This window comes from Ziziphus jujuba, chromosome 2, assembly GCF_031755915.1.
Source record: "Ziziphus jujuba cultivar Dongzao chromosome 2, ASM3175591v1".
In the NCBI taxonomy this organism is placed as follows: domain Eukaryota; kingdom Viridiplantae; phylum Streptophyta; class Magnoliopsida; order Rosales; family Rhamnaceae; genus Ziziphus; species Ziziphus jujuba.
Window position 1 is genome coordinate 15,926,345 of NC_083380.1, and position 21,952 is coordinate 15,948,296.

General features: G+C 33.9%; 1 pseudogene; it reads left to right on the forward strand.

Annotated features, from left to right (window-relative positions):
* The first annotated feature begins 6,249 nt into the window (after positions 1–6,249).
* On the forward strand, positions 6,250–20,366 carry LOC132800742 (protein DETOXIFICATION 16-like; annotated as a pseudogene).
* Positions 20,367–21,952: the final 1,586 nt, after the last annotated feature.

Genomic DNA, 21,952 nt, shown 5'->3' on the forward strand with positions numbered 1-21,952 from the left:
TAGGGCCCAAAGCTTTAAAAAGATGACAAGGATAATCAAGTTTCTTTTGGCAATGCCCCTTCCATTAATTCAACAGACCTAGAGCTTTTCACATTCTAGTCTAGTGTTCAGAATGAAGCTGGTCAACCTAGTGCAAAGTCAACCTCTCCTAAAATTAAAATTAAAGATTTAGTAAGGAATGAGAATAAAGGTGGAAATACTCAAAGTAAGATTGAAAGCTTCGAATAGACATAAATTTCAATAAGTTCCATGGTCAAGGAGGCAGGTCTCATCATGTGCCCCACTTCGCCATGAATTTCATTTCTTAGAATTGCCGTGGCTTAGAAAGAGCCTTGGCAGTGCAAGACCTAAAGAGTCTCGTCAAGAAATCTTTCCCGTTTAGCCTATTTCTTATTAAAACTAAAGCTACTACAAGTAGAATGGAGAGAATTGCTAAATCATTATCCTTCAATACTGCCGTGTTTATTAAACCTGATAGCAGAGCAGGAGGCCTAGCTTTATTTAGGAATTCTGATATAAATTGGGATGTCAGGTATAAATCAAATTGGATTATAGGAGTTAATTTTTCCCTTCCTAATGACTCTGTTTGTTCCTGCTGGTTTAGTTATTGCCTAGCAAAATGATCCCTCAAGAATCAGTTTTGGGTTGAGTTGGCTAATGTTATTGGTTCTGGTAGTAATATTTGGATGTGTCTGGGAGATTTTAATGATATTACAAGTCAAGAAGAAAAATCTGATGGCTGAAAAGTGACAAGCAAGATAAATTTCTTTCTCAAAAATTTTGTTTCAGACCTGGGTGCCTTTCATCTTGGATTCTTAGGCAGTCGTTTCATTTGGTGTAATAAAAGATGGGGTAGTGCAAATATATGGGAATGCATCAATAGAGTTGTAGTTAGCCCTGACTAGAGGATCATCTTCAACTAAGCTGGAGTTATTCACTTTCTCCCTGCTGGCTCAAATCATTTACCTATCCAGCTCTCCCTTTTTCAAGACCACCCGTCCGCTCCTAAGCCCTCTCATTCGTGTAGTTATTAAGGAGGCTGGAACTGCAGTGCTCATTTAAGAAGAAGAGACTCCCTAAGTGCCAGAATTAACAAAACAGCCAAAGCACTGAAATAATGGAACAAGGAAAGCTTAGGGTTTTGTCAATTCAAAATCAAGGCTTTGGAAGCTCAGTTATTGCAATTATTTAATCTTCCTTTTTCAGAAGAGAACCTAAGGTCTCAATAGGTTGTTCAATCCAACATTAATGAATGGAGGCTAAGACTTGAGCTTATATGGAGACAAAAGTCAAGAGAGCTATGGCTGCAAGCAGGCGATCACAATTCAAAATTTTTCCATGCCTCCATGATAGCCAAGAGAAGGAAAAATATGATTGTAGCTTTGAATATGACAAAGATGAATGGTTAGAGTCCAAACATGAAATTGGAATGTACCTGACCACAAAGTATTTGAAGATATTTAAAGCAAAGCCCACGATCTTCTATGATTGCCTCGACCACTTTATTCTAGGAGGAGTTTCGGATGCTGATAACACCAAGATAGATGCAATCCCCTCTACAGAAGAAATTCATAGCATAGTTAAAAGCATGCATCCCATCCAAGCCCTTGGACCAGATGGGATGCCTGCTTTTTTCTTTCAAAAATATTGGAGAACAGTTGGGAATAAAGTAACTACCATGATTCAAAATGCTTTCACATCAGTGATTTTCTGAGGGAGGTCAATAGGACATACATTGTTCTCATTCCAAAATCCAAACAAATATCCAACTTTAGCCATTTAAGACCAATCAGTCTCTGCAACACTGTATACAAAATCTTATCCAAGTTGCTGAATAAACGAATCAGGCCAGTCATGGACAAAATTATTTCTCCTCTCCAATCTGCATTTGTGCCTAGCAGATGGATAGGAGAAAATACTATTTTAGTTAATGAGATAGTTCACACAATGAAAAAGAGCAAAAGCAGAAATGGCTTGGTTGGTTTTAAAATTGACATGCTAAAAGCTTGTGATCAAGTGGACTGGGGGTGCTAACCAGAATAATTTTCAAATTTGGATTCTCCCACAAATTGAATGCCCTCGTCCTTAGAGTATGGTACCAGATTTTGTGGAGTTGCTCTTAAATGGTAGTGTGTTTAGTAAAATTAAAATGGAGAAAGGTATTAGACAAAAAGACCCTTTGTCTGCCTTCGTTTTCATTATGTACTTTGAGTTGCTCTCCAAAATGCTTCTTGAGTTAGAAGGAGAAGGTAAAATTCATGGCATCAAAATAGGTAGATCGAGCCCTCAATATCTCACCTATTTTTGGCATATGATATTCTCCTCTTCTGTAGGGCTAACACTGAAGAGGTCAGAGAAGTCAGGAATTGCATCAATCAATACTGTAGCTGGACAGGATAGAAGATAAACTTCAACAGGTCAGGCTGTTTCTTCTCAAAAAACACTCAGGCTAAGATAAAAGCAAACATCAAGAAAATTTTTGAAATGAAGGAGCTACCTAAAGAGACTAAATATCTTGGTAATCCTCTATTTGTTGGAAGGAACCACTCCAAGGCTTTTGAAGATCTAAAAAAGAAGCTAGAAGCCAAACTGCAAGGATCTAAACTCCTCTCCCAAGCTGGTAATTACACTCTAATCAAATCGGTTGTTAGTTTCACCCTTTTGTAAGCCATGTTTGCTATTAAACTGCCTTCAAAGTGGTGCCGTGAGTTACAAAGCTTAGCCAGTAGCTTTCTATGGGGGAATGGTTGGAGCTTTAGACCTTTCACTCCAATTTCGTGGTCTAGGATTTGTAAACCCAAGGTTGCTAGAGGTCTTGGAATAAGAAAGATGAAGGACATGAATTTAGCCCTCCTAAGTAAATTAGGATGGTTCATTGCTACCGACTCTAAGAAGCTATCGATTCAAGCCCTCAAATCTAAGTATCTAGCTAGCAGCAGCTTTTCAAATTGCAAAAAGAAGAAAAACAATTCTTGGATGTGGAATATTATCCTTCTCTCCAGGAAATTAATCATTAATGGTCTTTGTTATAGAGTAGGAAAAAGAAATAAATTAAACAACTGGGAGGACCCCTGGATCCCAAACAATCCAAGATTCAAACCAATTCCGAGTTCAGAGGAAGCTACTCTTAAACATGGCATGGTGAATTCCCTTAGATAAGAGAATGGCAACTGGAGTTTGGAGATGCTGCAATCTTTGTTTGACATATCCACCATGCAAAATATTTGTAAAATTTTAGACATGAATATAAACTTGGAAGACAAGATCATCTGGAAAGGAAATGCTAATAGCATCTTCACGGTCAAAACAACTTATAATACGAAACATGGGGATAACTCAACAAACTCATCCTAGTGAAAATTTTTGTGGAAGTCCAAAATCCATGAAAGATTCAAATTTTTCGCCTAGAAAGTAGGTAACTTAGGTCTCCCAAATGCTTCTAATCTTCTAGCTCGAAATGTGATAGTGAAGAACAAAGACTGCGTGCATGGATGTGAATGTCTTGAATCAGAATGCCACATCTTCTTTCACTATCAAGTAGCCAAAGTGGTTTGGTTTGCCACACCTTGGAGTATTAAATGGGACTGTTTTATTGATCTGTCCCTTCAGGAAAAAGTTGAATCTTTTAGTAAATCCCACAAGGGCCTTACTGATTCTCCCTAGTGACAAAGAGGACTTCTTTTTGTTTGCCTCTCTCATTTTGGATTAACTCTGGAAGTTGAGGAACCAATCCATTTTTGACAAGAAACTAATTTGTATTGTGAATACAATGACGCTACTGAAGTTCAAATTTCAAGAAGCCAAAACTATCATTGTTAGCAAATGCACTGTAGATTTGGTTCCCACTCACAGTCATCTCCTCTAGTGTTAACCTCCAACGCAAGTAGTTAAAATCAACACCGATGTTGTAGTAAAAGATGGAGCAAGCATTGTTGGAGTTGTAGTTAGAAACAGTTGGGGTGAAGTTCTTAAAATTAAGGCTGTTCACCACCCATCATATATTCCTGAGCTGGCTGAAGCTTGTGGCGTTCTACAGGGGATATTAATGGCAAGAGAAGAAGGTTGGGCAAGGGGTTGATGTGAATCTAATGCAAAAAATATAATAATGTGAATCTGATGTAAAAAATATAATAACTTGTCTGAATCACAATGAAACTCAATATGGTCATTGGTCAGCAAAAGGAGTTTTTGAATCCATCTAGCAGTTGAGAAAAACTTTTGAGGAAGTATGTTTCCTCTGAACTCCTAGGAAAACTAATTTCTTAGCTCACTATATTAGTAACTGGTGTTTATATAATAAGGTCTCTAGTACCTTGCACTTAAATTCTCTTCCTTCTTTCTTCTCAACTTTTGTAACCCATGAGAGTGGCTGCAAGCCTACCTCCCTTTTGTAGATGTATGCCTTTGGGTTTTTTGGTTATAAAACACTCCATTCAGCACCCAAAAAAAAAAAAAAAAAAATTGCATCAATGTTATAAATCTTCGCTGCACCAAAAGTATGTTAAATTTTTACATTTATCTAGTATCTGGTTAGAAGTTCGTATTTGCACTTATTATATGGATAATTTAGTGTAACAAATAATGAATCATGATAGATAATTCAATAATTTTTCTTTTTTGACATGATAAGTATGACATGGTGTAACCATTTATGAAATATTTTTGTTTTTCCAAAACAGTTTACCGGGACCCATAAGAAAGTACTGAAATATTTTGCCACAAACAGAATTAGCATACCAAGAATTTCATAAAGGCAACAAGAAAAAACATGTCCGCTCTTCAAAAACTTTGTAAAAAAATGGAGAGAGAAGAGTAAAACCCATCTTTAGGGACACCCTTTATTCAAGTTTGGGAAGAAAATGGAGCTCATAACGGAGAAGTTATAAATCATAGTAAAAGAGAGATTATTCATATGTGTATTTGTTTTTTAGTAAAGTTGTTAAGTATTGAACCATGACCTCTTGGATTATTATCTCTTATAGGTTGGCATTAAATGATTTTTAGGTTTAAAGATATTGGTTGGTATTGAGGGCTTTTGATAATCTAAAGAGCTACTAGTTATTGTTGAAGGCTAAGGAACTAGCTATTCAAGATTGTGGTAATGTATCTTCTAGTCGTTGTTAAAATCCTAGGTTGTGGATTTGGTTACTGTTGACATTTGGTTTCTGCTATGGTTAAAATGGTTATGAATTGGTTAGTGGTTGAGATCGTCATTTGCATTTGCTCGTTTTTGAGAACTAATTGCTGTCATGGTCACTGGTTAATAGTTGGCTGGTGTCTAGGTGAAGTTGTTTGAGTGAGGTCATGTGGTTGTATGGAGGTGGCGCAATCAAAGAGTTTTTCTTCAAATTTGGGAAAGTTTAGGTGAGTTCAATAAGACTTGAGGAAGTTTGGGTGAGGTCGTGTGGGTGTGTAGTTCGAATTGGTTGTTGCTCCACGATTATGATTTAGGGTTTTAAATTTTTTTCACATTTGAATATTAAAAATAATTAAATGAATGTAAAATGATAAAATTAAATTTAAATGGTTGATATTTAGGGATTTAAGTGGATAGTAATCTAGTGGTGATAAAGAATTTATCAATTCAAATTTTCCATGTAATTAATAATAATAAAAATATTATATATATTATAACCTTGGTTTGGTTTAGTTTGTGTAGGTCTAAAATTATTCCAAGCCAAAAATCGATGGATTAAATAAGCTTTTTAACAACGAAGAGCGTAGTTCTGGTGGTTGAGCACTTTTATCTATACTTTTAAGAGTATATGTTCGAGTCATGGGAACGATGAGATTTCGGATAGTTTGTATATTAAGTGATTTGTTTAAAAAAAATTAATTTTTTAATAATAAATTAGGACCGAACTAATATGCTTATGAAAAAAATGGAACCAAATAAAACCAAACCAATTCGGTTTAGCGATTTAATCAATTTGATTTGAATTTTCTCTACCCATAATTAAGGCCCGCTCGATTGCACTTCAACCAATGAAAGATGCCCACATCGACAGGAGAACATAAAGTCAACGGTGAACCTTGCACTGCATGTATTTTTGTCCTTCAGTAACTTAATATATATTTGTCATGCGTAGCTAATTGTTCAACTATAATTTATATGCAATTATTCAAATTTAACCCTTTCTCATTTTATTAGAATTATAGAAATAATAAAATAAATGAAATTTTGACATTGACGCTTTGTGGACGAATGTCATGCAATCAAATTGTGAGGAGTCGTTAAACCCACATCAAATGGAGAGAGGACAACAAAAACAATCTCTAAACACACCATTGATTCAAGTTTGTGAAGCAAAGGGACTTGAAAATGGAAGAGAGAGAGCTAAGATTCTTAAGGAAATACAAAAGCAATTATGGCTAATAGGGGCTTTGGTATCAGTTAGCTTGTTGGTGTATTGCTTACAGACAATATCTCTGATGTTTGTGGGTCATCTTGGTCAGTTATCTTTACCTAGTGCTTCCATGGCTACTTCCTTTGCCTCTGTCACCGGTTTCACCTTGCTGGTGAGTTAGGTCATCTATAATTTTTATTTTATTTTATTTTATTTTTCATAATATTGGTTTTTCTAAGTTCTGTGGTTATGGCAAAACCTTTTTATTTTTGCATTCAACTTCATCTTCTGTGAAGTTCCACATTGGTTGGAAAGGGGAACGAAATACTCCATATAAGTGGGTGAGGATACATTTCCCTTGCGATGCCTTTTAAAATCTTGAGGGCTAGGTTGTAAGAGGATTCCCCAGGCCCAAATAGGACAATATCGCATGCAGGTGATCCGGGCTGTCATAGATGGTATTAGAGCCGGACCTGGATCGGTATGCCAACGAGGATGCTGGGCCTCAAAGGGGGAGAATTGTGAAGTCTCAAATTGGTTGGAAAGGGGAATGAAATACTCCATATAAATGGTTGTGGATATCTTTCCCTTGCAAGGCCTTTTAAAACCTTGAGGGCTGGGTTGTAAGAGGATTCCCCAAGCCCAAAGAGGACAATATCACATGCGAGTGGTATGGACTGTCACAGCTTTAGTACAGTTAGAAAAAACTAGTCATGTGAAAATTAGATTTCCATTTCATTGAAAGTTATACTATCAATTTACCAAAAAAGAAAAAGAATGAAAACCTAAATTTGCTTTCTTGTGATTCTTCTTTTACTTTGAAATTCTTGATTCAGGATTCTCCCTAACATGGATGTGGACATGAAATAGCCATTGATAAAATACTTTCAGGAGATTTACAAATGCTGCTTTTAATTCCTGATGGAATTGCTTAATGAAGAATCAGCTTATATCATAACTAAATTTGCTGCCCAAGCTTTCATGTGAGTTGTATTATGTGAATTTGAATTTTTGTGGCACTTTTTTAATTATTAAAGGTTTCTTAAAAGAAACTTCATCTACGGTCAGATCATGCTATTTTAATTTGTCACTAAATTCAAACAGCTAGACTTGTTTCTTTTATTCCAAAATATTATTCCCTTGATTATGAAATTCAAGTTTATAGCCGAAGCTGTTTAAGTAGCTAAGCTCCTTTTTTATGTGGGATTTTAGAAGTTAGTGAAAGATCCATGAAATTTTTAGCATTTTGTGAATAATGGCTCTACTTATGTTCATTGATTCCAAGTTTAACTTTGTTATGAAAAATTATAATTATATTGTCAAAAAGGGGAAGATCATTATTTTTTCGTACTCTTGTCATTCCAATCCAGATTGTTTGTTTTGTTTGAATAGATGGGATTGTCTAATGCATTGGAGACATTATTTAGGCAGGCATATGGAGCAAAGCAATATCATATGTTGGGCATATACATGCAGAGAGCCATGTTTGTTCTCTTACTTGGTAGTATACCATTTGCAGTTATTTAGGCAAACACAAGATGAATTCTAACTCTTGTAGGCCAGGATGCAGCCATAGCATTAGAAGCTAGACAATATGCTCATTTTATGATCCCAAGTGTTTTTGCCTATAGTCTTCTTCAGTGCTTGATCAGATTCTTACAGACCTAAAATATTGCCTTCCTAATGATGCTAAGCTATGGAATCATAACGTTGCTCCATATCATTTTGTGTTGGCTATTGGTATTCAAATTAGGATTTGGAAACAGGGGAGCTGCCTTGTTTTGGAGCTGCCCACTAGGTGCTAATCCTGCACAAGTGAAGATGAAGCCAATCATGAGGGCACAAGCTAAGAGATTCAAAGAAAACATGGTTATCTTCATAGAAGGTGTGATTCAAACTCAAGAGGCATGACAATACCCAAAGATTCAAAGCCCATTTTATGCATCCAAGTTATAAATGCCGAAATGGACCCCTTTTTGGAGCATCTATGGGTCTCTGGTAGCAAGGAATAGATCCAACACTTCATGAATTCAATTGATGTCATCATGAGGCCATGGAATCATGTTAAGACCAAAGCTAAGCCACTCAAATGAGGCATGTGTGCATGAAGCTTCATAAAGGCTGAAATGCTCACTTTTGGCGCTGACTTTGGGCTTTCTTCTTGTTCAAGCAAGTTTGACTTATTCCAATCAATGACAATATATAGGAATCATTATTAGTTCTATTCAACATCCTACAGGGCATATGGAAGCTGATTTGGAGTCTAAACTAGCTGATGATTGGACAAAGATAGCTTAGTTGTCAAATTAGTCAACTAGTTTTCTAATTTGAACATTGTCTTTTGTTTTAGAAAATAATCTTTATTTTGGTTTTTATTTATTTATTTGCTGGACAAATAACTTTAGAAAAGTTAGAATTTTTATTATTTTGATTATAAATTAATTAATTAATATCTAATTCAAAATAAAAGAATTAATTAATCCAAACTAGATTAGGGAATAAAGAGAATTTCGGTCACACCTTTGTTTCCTAAACATTTGGCCGGTTTTACTTAGTCTTTTAAGGTTTTATTTTGTTCATTCAAATCATATTTAAGGGCTTATTTTTAATGAGAAATCAGCTTAGATATGATACAGAAAAATACTTGTAAGAAAGAATTCTCTTTGTTCTCTTTGAAAATCTAAAACATTGATTAGAAATCAAGTATTTTAGTTTGACTTATCAATAGGATACCAATCACTTATTGTGGCATTTTTATCATATACCAAGGTGTCTAATAACAAATTGATTAGTGATTGAGGTGACCATTAAAATTTAAACTTAATTAAGATCCGGGCTAATAGAATATGGGTTTAGGAACAAGTCGACCTAGGTTTGTATCATTTGGTATAAGAGTCAAATTTTGTTCAGGTTTGATCTATCTTATTTGCTTTGTTTTGCTTAGTGTTATTCTATAATTTTAACATTACGTTAAGGTTGTTTCCTATCTATCTACATTCTACATAAAAATAAAAATAAAATTTGTCTTATAGCCGAATTTATCCTTTTGTTAGCCAAATTTCTGCTTTCTAGTTTGTTGGTTGTTTTGCATATTAGTTCTTAGTAATTTGGTTTATTGTTGATTTTTCCTTGCTATTTTAATCTTAATTAGTTGCATTCATATATTTAAAAAAAAAAAAAAAGAGATTTGAAAGCATATTGCATAACAACTAAAAATTGTGCAATTTATTTTGTTTGAAGTGTGAATCGGGTTTGGTGATATTTTGGCATTGGAATTGCAATTTGGTGTTGTTTCTTGGTATTGGAGTTTGTGTTTATATTCTGTGAGTGATTAAAAAAAAGGAAAAAGAAGAAAAGCCGATGATAAAAAAAGATAATATAATAGTGAAAGGCTGGTTTTGGAGAGAATTGAACAATTAAGTTTGTTTGGTGTGGAATCTTAATTGTGATTGTTTGAATTTTCTGTTATTCATTCTATATTGCTATTGGAGATTTGAATCTGGAGTGCTAAAATTGTTTGGATTAAAATTGGCTAAAGAATTTGATACAAAAACTTGAATTACAAAGAACTACAACCAACAACTATTCTATTTTTATTCAAATTGTTTCTTGTTCGTTGTTTGAATCTCTTTTCTAAATTTTATCCTTAAATTTTGGTTTCTTTATATTCTGGACTATTATTTGTTTATTCCAAAATTTTATTGATATTTAACCTTGTTTTTGATTAGTTAGGTCGAGACTAGGTTTTATCATTCCGCTTGTTTTTTGTTGCTGTATGATTGATAAGTTTAGTTAGGGTATACTTGCGATCTAATTACTATTTTGAGTGCATTTTAACAAAACTTTGAGATAATTCTTTAAGTGGAAAAAGGAAAGAGAGTGTGAGCTTAAAAGAGGAGCAATAGCCGAAACTAGTGTGCAAACATGAATGCTGAGACCTTATATGAGTGAAACATGTGAGAAAGTGATTTTGGTGAGAATTTTTACATTATTTATACTAACATGGCAGATTCAAAGATGAGAAGAGGAGATGGTTCATTAAGAATTAATGAAGAAAAATCCGTGGGATATAAATGGGATTCTAGAGCTACGGGAGGTGGAGGTGAACTTATCAATATGATGGTGGTCTTGGAACAATTATAGTACATGAATGCTCGCTTTGATCACCTAGATCAAAGGATGAACAGGTTAGAAACATCACAAAGTGGGCTGAATCTAAAGCAGGAATTTCATAAAGGTCGAGGTCAAGGTCGAGGAGGCCGTGGACGTTATAGGGAGGACTTTGAAGGAGGTAATTACGGAGATAACCTAAAAGAGGAATTTAAAGATGTTTTTACACTCTAAGGAAGGCAAACCCATGGGAGGCAAGTTAGGGAGGAAGATGATGACCTTGGAAATATTAAGGTCAATATAGCACCTTTTTTGGGAAAGAGTGATATGGAGGCTTACTTAGAGTAGGAGGAGCGTATAGAGATGATATTTAATTACCACAATTATTTTGTCGTAAAGAAGGTTAAATTGGTTGCTTTAGAATTTGGACATTGTGCACTGCAATGGTGGACAAATGAGCAATGAGGAAGAAGAAGAGTTGGTGATGAATTGATTACTACTTGGTGACAAATGAAGGGAGCCATGAGGAAGAGATTTGTACCAACTCACTATCATTGGTTGTTGCATCAAAGACTCCAATCATTATCACAAGGAAGTAGGACCGTGGAGGACCACTACAACGAGATGGAGATGCTCATGATGAGATTGAGCATGAATGAGGATCGTGAGGCAACCATGGCATGTTTTTTGGGTGGTTTAAATCCTGAGATAGCCAACCAAGTGAAGTTACAACAATATGTAGAATTGGAGGAGATGCTTCATATGGCCATCAAAATTGAAAACCAATTTAAGAGGAGGTGTACAAGCTCACATTTTGGAGGAGTTTTAAACAGTGGGAGGACTAATTCAAGTTTTTGGAGAAGCAGTCCCACCTATGAAGCAATGATTAAACCGAAGTAAGGATATGAGAGCACCAATCGGCCAAAGAGGGATGTTAAGGCCGAATCTGCACAAGCCACAAAGTTTGAAGATAAATCTAACCCTAAACTCTCAAGAACTAGAGATATTGTTTGCTTCAAGTGCCAGGGACGAGGACACATTGCCAACCAATGTCCAAATAGAAGAATTATGGTGCTGCAAGGCAATGGAAAGTTAGAGCCGAAAGTGAAGAGTCTGAGGGGGAAGCCGAACTTGATGAGGAAGAAATTGATGAGAAGATCATGGAGAACCAGAGACCTTAAAGGGTTTCAAAGGCTAAATGAGTTTAGTGGTAAGGAGGGTCTTGACCGTGTACAAAGATGAAGATCAAATCCAAAGAGAGAGCATCTTCCATAGTCGATATGAAATTCAAGGTAATATTTGTAGTATGATAATTAATAGTGGAAGTTGTACTAATGTAATTAGTAATGTTGTGGTTGAGAAATTAGGATTAGTAACAATTAAGTATCCCCAACCATATAGATTGTAATGGCTTAATGATAATGGAGAGATAAAAGTGAAAAAACAAGTTAAGGTAAAATTCAGCATTGATAAATATGTGGATATTGTTTTATGTGACGTTGTTCCCATGCATGTTGCCATATCTTAATGGGTAGGCCATGATAATTTGATAAAGATACAATACATTATGATAGAGAAAATACCATTGTATTTAAATTTAAGGGAAAGAAGATTAAGCTAGAGCCATTAACTCCAAAAGAAGTATTTAAAGATCAACTTCAAATGTAACAAAGGAGGGAGGCTGAACGGCTCATGGAGAAAGCAAGTATGGCACCCACGACCTCAACAAGTGTGCATGAGGGCAAGACCGAGCTGAATGATCAAGGTAAGTTTTTTAAACTCAATGATAAGGGAAAAAAAGAATGAAAAAGCCGAGAGGGAGGAAAATTAAGTAAAAATTGAGAGCATGAGAGAGAAAGAGAAAGTTGTACATTAGGATCCATCCAGGATCCTTTTCCAGAACCTTAGACAAGTTCTGATCCAAGAAAGACCTTACCGGACCATCCTACGGAAAATCCCATAGCATCTCCTCTAAGTTTAGAACATGCCCCAAAATTTACTTACATGAAAATGCACTCCTATATTGTGCCACCTTATCCCTCCTACCTTACTACAATAATTTTTACAATTTGCAGCACTCCAAAATCAAACTATATAAAATATGTATACAATGGAAATAGTATAGTAAATAAACAACCAAACTATATCATCAAATGTTTATGTCCATCCACACCACTCACTTAGTATCGCATATTTAAAATATAATTAAATATCATTATACAACATATAAATGCGTAATATAGAAAGAAAGGTGAAACAACCACCACATTAACAATAATAATAATAGCAATCATTTAAACGGTAGTAACAGCATTAATATGACTTGCCCGACGGCTACCATATTACCATACATGCTTGAAGGCTATCATACTTATCCGAAGGCAATCACCTGTCCCAGGACTATCACATAAACACGCCTGTCCAAGGGCTATCTCACATGCTCATAGGCTACCACTTGTCTAGGAACTATTATACTTGCTTAATAGCTATCTTTCTTGCTCGTAGGCTGTGATACTTGTCCAAATGTACCATATGTTAATAATACGAATAATAATAGTAGTAGTAGTAGTAAAAATAATTATAAATGTAATCATGACAAATAATAACAACAATATTAATAACAAGAATAATATTAATAATAGAAATGACAATAAAAGCAATCAAATATAATATTTAGAAAATCAGATTATAAATAGATAACATAATATAAGGTAAAATAATATTTCAAAATTCTAAAGATATTATGAAACATACATTCGTATCGGAAGTACAAACGATATCCTCCAACATGCTGCGTAATCCATGATTCCAGCTGTTGCCGATACTCTCCTACCAGTATAGTTCGTGGTGGTTACCTAGGTTAGCCGTCCAGTCTCCTGGACTAGTAGGCAACATAGTCATGAGACTAGCTCTTCATGGACCATGTCTGATCATCGTCCTTGTACGGTGTGATACATAAAAACATAATATAATATAACATACATATATTTATATATATATATATATATATATATATGTGTGTGTGTATATAAAAAGATAGTTGATACACATACTATATATCAATGTTGTCCGACGGCATCTAGCATCCCGAGTACGATATGATAGGAGGTTAAAGAGAGAAACTTGCATCCGGCCACTCTGGCGTCCAAGCAGTGCCAATGCTTATAGCTACCATCCCGACCATGGAAGGGGGCGGCTATGGCCAATATATCAAACTTGCCTACCCTCGAATCCATCGCATCTCAGGGGAAAGCATACAACTTGTGCGCTAATAACATCCACAACTACAGAACAACGGCACAGTGTGGTACACCAATACCAGTGGTATCAGGCGGTACACAGCTTCCCAAGTACCACTCTTACAGGAGGTTAAAGAGAGAAATTTGCATCTAGGCCACCCTGAAGTCCCAATAGCGCCGATGTTATAACCCTCAATCTCGGCCATAGAGGGGGCGGCTATGGCCAATATCAAACTTGCCTATCCTCAGTCCGATGGCAACCATGGAAGAGTATACAACTTGCGCACTAATAACATCCACAACTATAAAACACCGATAAATGTATGGTGCATTGAAAAACTGATAAAATTTTATAATATTATGAAATATAGAATTTTGATAACATATAATCAAATTGTACACCTTTACCAATTTCATAAAATTCCATACTCTCTTATAATCCATCATCAAATACATCAGATTAAGTATTCAAATTTCTATCACCATAATACCAAGTCCATGCTTAAATAATAATTAAACACATAAATATACTTTAATTTAATATTTCCTTCAAATCTTTAAAATCGATTTACACCAAATTAATATTAAAATATACAAACAATTTTATATATATTTCGCGTCACATAAATTGCATCGTTATGTATAGGAAATTCAGTATCTATCTCATAATAAAATAATAATGAATTAATAACATTTAACCAAATCTTAAAAATCGATTACACAGAAATTACTTTTCATAATTTATCCAAAATCCAAATCATGCACTAATGCACATAAATATTTCATATTATTCAATTATGGCATCAAAATTTCTAATAGAAATTTACTTAATATTCAACATGCAACATAAATTTTAAATATTCAAATATCATAATATATATATATATATATAAATTCATATAAAAAATATCATTAACACCACATACAATTTCATTTATAATTAATCATATAATTAATTTCTCAATTCTTCAAATCACTTTATAATAAAATATCATTAAGCTTACAATTTCACATATAATTTATATATAAAGATACATTTTATTATATACCATAATTTCATAGTAAAATTAACGATAATTTCACAGCAAATTTAAAATTTACAAATTCCTAAATTTTCGAAAACATTAATTTTAGACCATATTTATTCAAGTCAACACAATTTTGCATCTTCCATATAATTAATAATTATTTAAATATTAACTAGGTACATTTTTCATCTTACCTTATAGAAAAATAATATTTTACTAAAAAATGGCATCTTTCAAAATACTCCATTATAATTCATAAAAGAGGTACCAATAGAAAGCTAAAGAGACGAGGAATACGCTACCAACCTTCGTTGAGCTCAATTCGATCAGCGGTGGCCAAAAAATAGATGGAAAGTTTCGGCCAACGTTCAATTTCTCATATATCTCAAAATAGGGAATTGAGCTAAATAGATCTCAAAATTGAGCTCAGAGGGTCCAACAATAGTGGAAAGGAGTATCAATTTGGCCCAGTGATGGCCAAATCATCAGAAAATCGATCTTACCGTTGCTGAAGACTGAAGCTCAATTTAGGCCCATCCAGCAACATCTAATCATGATTTTCTAGCTTCCGACCGGACTCTCCACTGGCTTTTCATCTATGTGGCATGTGTCAACAACTTGGGACCCAAGGGGGGTGTTTTCCGATTGGCCAAGAGGGAGGAAGAGAAGAAAGAGAGAGAGAGAGAGAGAGAGAGAGAGAGAGGGAGAAAGAGAGAAAGAGGAGGAAGGAGGAAGAAGAAGCTCGGGCTGGTTGGGTGTTTTCCCCACGTGGGGAGAAGAAAAAAGAAAAAGAAAAATAAATAAATAACATGAAATAATATTAAAATAATTAAATAATAAATAACAATATAATATTTAATTAATATGACACATGGCAGTTTTCCATCGTGACATCTGGCTCTCTTTAACCATGTATATGGCAACTTTCAAGTGGTGACACATGACGTAACTTTATGAACTCCCTCAAATATTTTTCTACCCAGTAAAAATCAGTTTTGGAAAATATGGATATAAATTTACAAACCTGTAACATTTTAACCGTAAATCCAAATTAGACGTGCTACCAGTCTACGGACTCGTATCAACAAGCAATTTCATATAACAAATGGGTCAACACTAGAATCTACGTAACTAAAAAGTCAACTCCAAGTTCGTTGACCAATCTGGAACATATTTTGTTTCGTTCATAACTTTTAAACTGTAGCTCCATTTTTTATGTGCTACTAGCCTACGAACTCGAATCAATGTGTACTCTGTAGTGGTGTCTTGGTCAATGCAAAATTCCATTCAGAGCAAAAAGTCAACATTTTGACCCATTTGGTCAATAGTCAAACCCAATCAACCTCGATCAACGTGAAAATTTTTGTGATTTGGGATGGGTTGTCACACCGTGAGTCACCAAGAAAAAGAGAAGAGCGAGAAGAAAAAGCAAATTTTTTATCTTAGTTTAGGTGATATTAATAAAGCATTTTTTAGTAAAAAACCTATACTGGTCATGGTATATAAAAATACTTATTTCAATCATCAAGTTAACCTTGAAGAGCTTGAATTGCTAAGTTCTATTTCTTCTCTTTTGCAGGAATTTAATGATGTCTTTCTAGAGGAAATTTCTAGTAGTTTACCGCCTATTCGAGGGATTAAACATCAAATTGATTTTATTCCTAGAGCAGCAATTCCTAATAGACCTCCATAAAGGAGCAATCTTGAGGAGACAAAGAAACTAAAAAGACAGGTAAGTGAGTTGCTAGAAAAATGTTACATTCGTGAAAGCATGAGCCTATATGCTGTCCCTGTTTTATTAGTACCTAAGAAAGATGGATCATGGCGCATGTGTATAGATTGTAGAGCCATATATAATATAACCATTAAATATAGGCATCCAATTCCTAGATTAGATGATATGCTTGTATATTTTCTAAAATTGATCTAGGGGGTGGATATCATCAAATTAGGATGAAAAATGATGATGAATGGAAAACTGCATTTAAAACTAAATATGGATTGTATGAGTGGTTAGTAATGCCTTTTCGTTTACCTAATGCACCTAGCACTTTCATGAGGTTAATGAATCATGTCATACGTCCATTCATTGGAAAATTTGTAGTTGTACACTTTGATGATATTCTTGTATATATCAAAAATTTAGATGATCATATAGGACATATTAGGTTAGTTTTAGGAATACTTAGGAAGGAAAAAATTGTTTGGTAACATTAAAAAAGTGTGATTTTTACTTAAATGAGCTTGTATTTCTAGATTTTGTTGTGATATTGCTTCACCCAGAAGATTGAGTTTGGTTGCATTTAAGAAAGAAAGGGTTTCTGGGGCAACGAAATTCAAAGCTTATGCCTCTAGATGATGAGCCTTTTCAAGTTTTGGAGAGGGTTAATGAAAACGCCTACAAGCTTGACTTACCAAATGAGTATAATGTGAGTGCTACATTTAATGTTGCTAACTTATCTCCATTTTTTGTAGGTAATGACTTTGATTTGATAGCAAATCATTTTCAAGAGGAAGGGAATGATGAGAATCCGCCTGTGCCTGTATAATCGACTACCTGTTAGGGTGCTGATCCTGTACAAATAAAGACGGGACCAATCATGAAGGCAAAAGCTAATAGATTCAAGGACAACATGGCTAGCTTCATACAAGGTCTGATTCAAAATCAAGATGGCATGACAATACTTGAAGATTCAAAGCCCGTTTTATGCATCTATGAAGGCCGAAATGGACCCGATAAGTTGTTTTGGAGCAACTACGGGTCTCGGACAGCAAGAAATGGATCCAACGCCTTATGAATTCAATTGAGGTCATCATCAGGCCATGGAATCATGTCAAGATCAAAGCTAAGCCATTCAAATGAGGCATGTGTGTATGAAGCTTCGTAAAAGCCGAAAATGCTCACTTTAGGCTCTGACTTTGACCTTTCTTCTTATTCAAGCAAGTTTGACTTATTTCAATCAAGGACAATGTATGGGAATCATTATTAATCCTATTTGGAATCCTACATGGCATATGGGAGCTAATTTGGAGCCTAAACTAGCTGGTAATTGGACAAATACAACTTAGTTGTCAAATTAGTCAACTGGTTTCCTAATTTGAATATTGTTTTTTTTTTTTGTTTTAAAAAATAGTCTTTACTTTGATTTTTATTTATTTATTTGCTGGACAAATAACTTAAGGAAATTTATAATTTTATTATTTTGATTGTAAATTAATTAATTTTTAATTCAAATAAAAGAATTAATTAATCCAAATTAGATTAGGAAAGGAGGAGAATTTCAGCCACACCTTTGTTTTCTAAACATTTAGCCGGTTTTACCTAGTCTTTTAGGGTTTTATTTTGTTCATTCAAAGCCTATTTAAGGGCTTATTTTCAATGAGAAATCAGCTTAGATATTATACAAAAAAATACTTGTGATAAAGAATTTTTTTTGTTCTCTTTGAACACCTAAAACATTGATTAGAAATCAAGTGTTTTAGTTTGAATTATTAATAGGACATCCATCACTTATTGTAGCGTCTTCATCATATACCAAGATTTCTAATCACAAGTTGATTAGGGTTTGAGGTGACCATAAAAATATGAACTTAATTAAGATCTGAGCTAATATAATATGAATTTAGGAGCAAGTCGACCTAGGTTCATATCACATCTCTTATTGGATCAATGTGCTATTGTTGGGCCTCTATGTCAAGTTCTCTTCTTCATGTGCAAAATCTTGGACAGGGTTTTCAAAGGAATCTTTGCAAAACACTCCCACTTTTCTTAAGCTTGCCATTCCTTCAGCTGTCAAAATAATTCCTATTTCAGAGTAACACATGTGGCATGCTCTCATTAGACCAAATGTGTATTTTATTTTAATTTCTTTTAAATTTTTTGTTTCTCAGCTAGTAACACTTTATAAACAAGCATTCTTGCACACTCTTTGAACACTATAAACATCTCCTTGTAAAATTTTTTTCTTGGATCCTAATGCACTTTATAATGACTTTGGTTTTGAACAGTTTGGGGCTACGGTCATTTGAAATGATGGTTCTTTTATCCGGTCTTCTTCCTAATCCTGAGCTAGAAACCTCTGTACCTTCTATATGGTTAGATTTTCAATGCGATAATGATCAACTGTAACATTGCTTGAGATTGTAGGCTAAGTCCTTTGATTTAACTTTCTACTTACTAGACCTATAATTGTTTCCAGCCTTAATATTATGGATGATTCTTGTTGGACTAAGTGGTGCTGTAAGGTGAGCTATTATGTAAGTCATATATACAAGTACTTCGCCCTTCCTTAACAATCTCTGAAAACTTTCGTGATAAACATTTTGTCTATTGAATTTGAATCAATGCTATTCTAGAATGCAAGTGTAACTTTCCAAACCTTAGAGATTTAAATTTCATGTTGTTTACAAGTGAATTTAGTACTCGCATTTATATTATAGAACAGACCCCACTTCTAATCAAATGTTTCCTATTTTTTCTGTTACAGCACTCGGGTTTCAAATGATTTAGGAGTTGGACATCCAGAAGCAGCTCGTTTAGCAGTTTGTGTTGCATTGGCCATGGTCATTGCTGTGGGAATATTGATGGGATTGGTCTTTATATTGATACGTAACATTTGGGGCTACGCTTTCAGCGATGAAGTAGAAGTGGTCAAATATGTGGCAATAATGATGGCAATTCTTGCAATATCAGATTTTTTAGATGGATTACAGTGTGTTCTCTCAGGTTTTTCTACACTTTTCCCTTTCTTAATAGTGTTTGATAAAAATAGATTTGGTCAAACACTTGTTGGCATATGTTTATAACTATGTTACAGAATCTGACATTGACAGAAAAAAAAAATAACAGTGCTCACTATTCCTTTTTTTGTGGTAATATTTTTATCTTTATTTTTGTTTTATTTTTTTTTTAACACCTTTGAAAACAGAATTGCCCCGCTAACCAGAACATTTTCTTGACCACAAGAGTGAAAATACATTGATTACCAATTTTCAGCACCACCGTCTGCCTTTCTTCTTTTTTCCTTTAATCTCATAAGTAAAGTTTTAGTGAATATGATCTATAAAAAACCAAAGGAAAATAGATAATAAGAAAGCCTTGAATAGGCATACTGTTCATAATCACAGTAAGTGCATTGCAAACATGAAATCAAGCAGTTGAGCTATAGTGTATAACTAATTATGAACATTAATACATATATAGGGAATGCTAGAGGATGTGGATGGCAGAAGATCAGAGCTTATGTAAATCTTGGATCTTTCTATTTAGTGGGAATTCCTTCATTTGTTTTACTAGCTTTTGTCTTCCATATTGGTGGATAGTTCATTTCTAGTACCTTTAACTTCTTTTTAATGTCAAACTTAGAATACAAGAAAGCAAGTAATTTTATGAATTGTTATTTTGGTTAGGGTCTCTGGTTGGGATTAATATGTGCACTCAGTGTTCAAGTTTTCTCTTTTTACCATCACCATTTGCATTAACTGGGAGCAAGAAGTATCATTTCTCTCTCTCTCTCTCTCTCATTTAGAAATTCTCTATCTCCATTTATTTTCTTTTTCTGAATTTGGTCTTTATTTTTTAGGCAAACAAGGCTACAGACAGAGTCTACAATTTGAAAATTCCTATCGATATAGTTTCATGAAACGCTTAATGTGACTACAGTAGTAATCTTTCATCGCAAACATCTTGATGAGCATAACTATGGGAATCTTGGAAATTTTTTTTTTCTAAATTGTATTTATTGTGTGTATATATAAATATTGATTTATTTTAGAGATGTGGGATTCAAACTCGAGATTATTATCCGAGTCTTCAAGATTATTTTATTAGTTTGCCATTGGACTGTCCATTATATATATATACCTAACTTTGTGTACCGCAACAAAAACCTATAGAGAGTTAACGGGTCCCAATTGAGGTGGAAAAAACCGTAGTTCTCTAACTAAATATATATATATATATATATATACACACATATGGATCATGTTGATTTAATTTGTTCTAAATGGTCAACACTAGGTAAGCAAACCAGCAGACAGGGTTATGTCATCCCCACATATGGTCAACTATGTGTTGAATGGCAATTTATTGCCTAAGCACTTTAGTTAGCAAAGCTCTTATGAACATGTGGGATTAATTTGTCCTACTCTTATCATATATAATTATTACATATCATAAAAGGGCATTATGACTTTTCAATTATTACTTTAAAGAAAGGGAGGAAAAAAAAACAAAAAACAAAAAACAAAAGATATGGCCAAGCTCTAATAAAAATGTCGGATTAATTTGTCCTACGATTCCTATATAATTATTACATATCATAAAAAAGGCACCATGATTTTTCAATTATTACTTTCAAAAAAAAGAAAAAGAAAGAAGAAAGATATATCGTGAAACATCCTTTAATATTTGACATAATTACAAAATGTTTCGGCTAAGTTGAAACCATACCAATACGTTACGCAATTGAAACATATAACCACAAGTTCACGCAAAAATATTATAGTGACAAATTCACGAAAAAGATTTCGATTTCTAATCTTTACATTTCCAACGTCAAAATTAAAAACACGTAACTACCATTTTTCAAACAAAAAAACAAATAAAAAATTACATTTTTGAAATTATAATGGTTATTCATTTCATGTAATATACAAATTTATGGGAAAGTGGCTATATATATATAATTAGCAAAGAGCGAGTTGAAGTAGTTGGTTTGGATTTAGATTCTATATGTAAAACGTATTAAATTTGTCGACCATATTGGTCACTCAAATGCGTGCTTGACTCCCATACAACTTGGTCTATGTCTCAAGTACTAGGAACATTTGCAAGTGATATAGATTATTAAAATTGAAATTAATAATTATGACCAATAGAATTAAGAGGTTTTTGGTTAGATTTCTGACAACTTTTGTCATTATCCTATATTGCCAAATTCATGCAGCAATTGATAAGTCACATTTTGTTTTTTGTTTTTTGTTTTTTGTTTTTTTCTTGTTTTTTATATATCATTTTAAATTTGGATTTCTGCTAGTTTTCTCTTGGCAATTTTCAACCAAAGCCTGTTATGTACGTTGTACTAATTCTCGTCTCGGTTTTGCTGATTAATAATATAATTTTTATATTATTATCCTGCTGGTCATCTCGTGAATGCTTAGGAGCAGCAGTAAGGCACCGCCACTTTGCGTGAGTTAGGTTCGAAAATTCCTCTTGTTTTTTTTCTTT